Source organism: Mobula birostris, chromosome 14 (assembly GCF_030028105.1).
Source record: "Mobula birostris isolate sMobBir1 chromosome 14, sMobBir1.hap1, whole genome shotgun sequence".
Lineage (NCBI taxonomy): Eukaryota > Metazoa > Chordata > Chondrichthyes > Myliobatiformes > Myliobatidae > Mobula > Mobula birostris.
The window spans coordinates 57,035,226-57,041,225 of NC_092383.1; positions in this window are offsets into that span (position 1 = coordinate 57,035,226).

Sequence of the window (6,000 nt, forward strand, 5' to 3'; positions counted from 1 at the left end):
TGAACTAAATTGAACTGGACTTTGTGTCACTTTGAAACTGGTCATTTACCCCTAGACAACGATAGAGCTTGATTGATGCTGTTATCTTAATTCTGTGCACATGTGTGTTTATCATTGCTGAACTGTTGCATTTATTATCCTTTCGATTACTGTGTTGCTTGTTTCTTTAATAAAACTTTCTTAGTTCTAGTAATCCAGACTCCAACTGAGTGATCCATTTCTGCTGGTTTGGCAACCCAGTTACGGGGTACATAACAAGGTCAACTAAGAAAGCAATGTACTACGCTAAAGATGCTTATAATTTTGAGCATATCAGGCAAATAATTGTGAAAAGACATTTACAGGGAAAGTGGACTTTGTGATATACTTTATACAGACTGATTCATATTCCAGCATAAAAACAGAAGATGCAAACTCTGAAAGCACATGCCATCAGGCTCAAGGACAGCCTCTAGCCCACTGTTATAAGACTATTTAATGGGTCTTAGAACAAGTTGGACTCTTGACCTCAGTCTACCTGATTATGATCTCACACTTTCTACCTGCACTGCACTCTCTCTGCAGCCATTGCACTTGATTCTGTATTCAGTTATTTCACCTCGTACTACCTCAATGTATAATGATTTGATCTATATGAACAGTATGCAAGACAGGCTTTTCACTTTATCCTGGTACATGTGACGATATAAACCAATTCCATATTTTAAAATTAGGCTACATCTGTTGCACATGCTCCTTGGATGTGAGGGGCCAGTATCTGATCTACTCCTCATACTTCACTCTCCCTGTAGATGTGATAGATGGGCTAAGATTGGAATTAACCATGGGGGAAAATCATGCAATTATCTTCATACACAATGATGCCAAGTAGCATTGTGTTACAATCTATATTAGCAACACTTTATTTTGTTCGACTCTTTGAATCTCTTGTATTTTTCTCTCTCTGGGTAAATGAATCTTCTTAAACCATTAAATATATTTTCCATTACAGCTATTATTGTAGATAAATCTGGTGCCCAAATCAAATGCTTTGAAATTATTCTTTAGTTTGTGAATAATTCAAATCAGGAATTATCACTGTGAATTTGAATTAGACAATAATCTCCAGGATTGTTTGAAGAGCCAGAGAAAAATATTTGCCTCTTCACTGATACACAGGTATTGTGATGGCAAGGTGCAGACTAAGGAGTAGCCAGAACTTCCCCAAAGAAAATAAATGTCTCAAGTCTCAATGTGCTGAGATGGGTGCTCCACTGGTGAGCAATCTATGAACAGCTTTTGCAACTTGTACTTCTGTCTAACTGAAACACCCTGGTTCCCTTGTCTGCATAAGTCTAGGGAAAACGCTCTCAAGTCCTGCCAAACTCATGAGATTGAGTCAGCTCGTCTCACCCCAAACGCCGGTTTCTGTGGATGCTGTGTCATTTGCTACCCTGTCACAAATTATTGCCACAAAATAACAGACAGCACATTGTAGATGATTAAGGGAATTATGTTTATGAATCTTAACTTCACTCAAAGGTTAGTAAAGAATTTTAAAACAAGGGTCCATTCTAATTAAACAGTCAAATGTGCACAAGCTGGAGTTCATCTTCAACCTCTCTGTCACTCACGCTGGGCCCTCGGTCAGCGTGAATGCCCACACCACCTTCTGAACGTCACTCGCAATCCATCTCGAACAAATGGGTCTCCACCGGATCATACGCTATGACCAGTTCTCCCCAGCGTCTTCTCTCTTCATCTCCTGATGAACAAAAACCCAAGACCAACTTTATTGTTGCTCACCAAGAAAAACCTCCCGCTAATTGGATGGCATACATTCCACGTCATCCCTCATCTTCAACAATAACCCAAACAGGCTGAAAGCAGAAGAGAGCTGCTAAATGAGATACCTGCAGCATAACAGTAAAGATATGAACCAGGCATTACATAACATTCAAGAAGATCTCTAACCTGCTATTAAAATGAGACTCACTCAAGGCCATCGCAGTCAATTCCAAGTGGTGACGATAGAAAACTATTCCCCTGCAGTGTGTAGCCAGAGTCAAAACCCTAGCACTAGAAGTGGACTGTACTTGGGGCAGGAGAAAGGTAAAGAGATCAATTGTTAGAAAGATATTACTGCGGCTGCATAAGAGGATAAGGTAGTGGTTGACATGGCTGTTGGAATTTAATGCTGATCTGGTGAGAGGAATAAAAATTGGCAATCTAAATAAGAAGGCACAATTCTAAAAGTTATATTAGACCAAAAATATCTCCAAGTGGTATTACACAGTTCTTGTGTGCTGAGGAAGTGATTAAAACAGCATATTCATGAACAGAGGCACTGGAGTACAGGAACAATTCTGGTAAGCTATCACTCATTTGAAACCTAAGTCAACAACTCTTCAAGATGTACTTGGTAAATAACACCCAAGGCATGTTTGATGTAATAAGGTAACCAAGCCTTGAAGCCTGAAGAGTTCTTCCTGGGTCTGTGCGATATCCCTTCAAATTGCAGACATAGTAATTTGATGATGAAAATCTATGTTTATCTATTTAACTTGTTTATGAATTGTAAGAAAGGGTTTCATAACCACAACATACAACACCAGAGGGCACTCAAGACTGTACATTTAGTACGCTGTGGTTAGAATATTATCTGCTGCTACTGCCTCACTTTGTTAGACCTGCAATTCTACTTTTTAATGTACAAAATTGTTTTATTCCTCCAAAACTAAATGTAGAAAATTGTAACGCAAGACTGTTGCCATTTTTCTTTCTTAAACTCTCCCTTATGTCTTTCTGTATGTTAATCTCAGATACTTAATGCAATCACACATCTTTTCATACCTTGAAATCCTCTAAGTCAAAATTACACAACAGTAGAGTCAAAACCTACCTAAATGACTGAGGGCTAGCTAGCTTATTTCTGGATGACAGAAGGGTGGTTTAACTTTAACAATTCCCATTGTCATTTGAGATTTGACAATGCTGCATAACAACCCTGAGACTCTCGTGATGTTTACAAAATTACACATGATTTCACAAGTATAATTATAATTTTTATGCTTCTATGAGCATAGTACTAAAAGTTGTATAAAATCAAAAATATTTTCTAGTCTATTGTCACAATTCTTGAATGTGGGTAGAATTATGGTTTTGAACTACAGTATTTAAATAATGTGTACTTGGCATTATTTGTTTCAAAATTTTATATCTGAATCAATTTTCACACCATTAACTAATGGGATTATGGATCATACTGATCTTTCTGGAACCAAAGTGGATCACCTCACACATATTGTAAACGTTACTAGTGAACTCAAGTGTAGTAATCACATAGACATTGGCAATTCAAACAAAACTAAATATTTATTATAGAAATTAGTCAGCAAAACTTCACCTGTGAGTCGGCTGGTGTGAAATAATGTCTCTGGTGCTCCCGATGTGGCCTTCTATATATTGGTGAGACCCAACGCAGACTGGGAGACCGCTTTACTGAACACCTACGCTCTGTCCGCCAGAGGAAGCAGGATCTCCCAGTGGCCACACATTTTAATTCCACATCCCATTCCCATTCTGATATGTCAGTCCATGGCCTCCTGTACTGTCGAGATGAAACCACACTCAGGTGGGAGGAACGACACCTCATATCCCGTCTGGGTAGCTTTCAACCTGATGGCATGAACATTGATCCCTCTAACTTCCGTTAATGACCCTCCTCCCCTTCTTAGCCCATCCCTAATTTATTTATTTATTATTTCCCACCCCCCCCCCCTTTTCTCTCTCTCTTTCCCTCTTACCATCACTTCTTTCCTGCTCTCCCCTTTCTTTCTCCCCATCCTATGATCCTCCCCCTTCTCCAGCTTTGTTTCCCTTTTGCCAATCAACTTCCCAACTCTCCGCTTCATCCCTCCCCCTCCTGTCTTCTCCTGTCATTTTGGATCTCCTCGTCCCATTTTCAAATTTCGTACTGTCTCTCCATTCTGATGAAAGGTCTTGGCCCAAAACATTGACTGTACTTCTTGCTACAGATGCTGCCTGTCCTGCTGCATTCCACCAGCATTTTGTGGATAACATGAACAAATTTGCCATAAAATGTGAGAAGGAAAAGCAAACATCAAATATATCAGTATTACAGTGGAGAAAAGGGAATTACAGAGGCATGAGAAAGGAGCTGGTCAAAATTGATGAGAAATAACTCTGGCCGGGATGATGGTAGAGCAGCAATGGCTGTAATTTCAAGATATATACGTCCCAGAGAGGAAGAAGTATTCTAAAGGCAACATGATACACCCATGGCTAACAAGAGAAGTTAAAGCCAACATAAAAGCCAAAGACAGGGCACATTCATATATCAAAAATTAGTGGGAAGTTAGGTGATTGAGGTGCTTTTGAAAACTAACAGAAGCCGACTAAAAAGTCATTCGGCTGTGTGGGAGAAGTCAGGGAGTGGTAGTGGATAACTGCTTCTCAGACTGGAGGCCTGCGACTAGTGGTTTGCCTCAAGGATCTGTGCTGGGAACATTGTTGTTTGTTGTCTATATCAATGATCTAGATCATAATGTGGAAACCAATAGAGTTTTGATGAACTTGAATCTCTCATGATACACAGAGGAACTCAGTCTGAGTTTCACCAGACAGGAAGCCAGGACGACCAAGCAGAGAGGGGTTAGCATGCCCCGCTGAAATAAACCCTGCAGCTTGTAGCAATGCAAGACATTGAAAATCCCGTGCTAATTAAATTACCCCAAATTGAATAAAAGTGATAAATGCAAAGAGAGCTTAACAATCCCAGTGATCCTCAGTGAGATACCTGCAATACAAAGTGAGAAAACAGAGCTGGTCCAAAGACAAACAACTGGACATAAAAAGTAAACATTCAAATGAACACTGCATACCCACGAGGTAACACTGAGAAAATACAATCCAAATGCTAATTGACAAAAAAAATCTTTGATTTTTAAAAAATGACCCCTGGTTCTGACAGAAACCACCACCCCCCACCTTCTTAGGGCATTCTAAACAGGTGCTCTGTCTATGATTCTGCGTGGGGGCTTAGAAGCAGGAGCTAAAGGACTACAGAGTAAGGGTTTCACAGTTCAGAGACGTGAAAGGTGGGATGGATTCGGAGATACCTGGGAAGCCGTAATCTATAAATTACAGGATTGATCCTCTTAACAATGCTAAAGGGCCCAATGAAGCAAAGAGCTAGCATCTGCGATTCAGTTTTAAGGGGGACGTCTCTGATAGAGAGCCAGACCTGCTGAGCCACACAAAAAGAAGGACCCAGATGACACCTCCTTTTGGTTTGGAACTGCTGCCTCACCAAAGCAAGTTCAAAGTCCTCTTGGCTTGAAGCCACCAACAAACTGTTTAGCAGATGGAACACCAACTTCTATTTCCTGCTCAGGACAAAGAGGAGGATTAAATCAAAGTGACATTCAAAAGGAGACATGCTAAGTGAAGAATGGTGAAGGGCGTTATGAGCTATCTTTGCCCAAATTAAATTAAATGGTCACTCCAAGAGGATTGGTTACCAGGAACAAGGCAACAAAGAGTGTGTTCCAAATCTTGGGTTAGTGACCATTAGTTTGTGGGTGAAAACCAGAAGAAAACCTCGAGGTAGCTCCAGTAAGTTTACAAAATCTTTCCAAAACCTTGACGTAAATTGTGGGCCTAGTCAGAGTCAATATCAGAAGGAACCCTGAACACCTGCTGCAATAAAAGGTCCCGCATTTTCAGGGGCTGTGGGCAATTTAATGAGCAGGAAAAAATTGCAAACCTTGGAAAATCGATCAACCATGACTGAAATAACAGTAGACCGGAGATAAAATCCAGCAAGAGATGGGACCAGTGTCAGGAGGAGATGGAGAAGACCCTGGGGAGGAGAATTGGAATCTTTGGAAAGAGCACAAATATCAGAGGCTTGGACAAATGATCTGAAGTCCCTATTAATACCAGGCCACCGATAGCATCTTTTTGTGAATTCTAGGGTGCCTGATATCCCACTGTGGG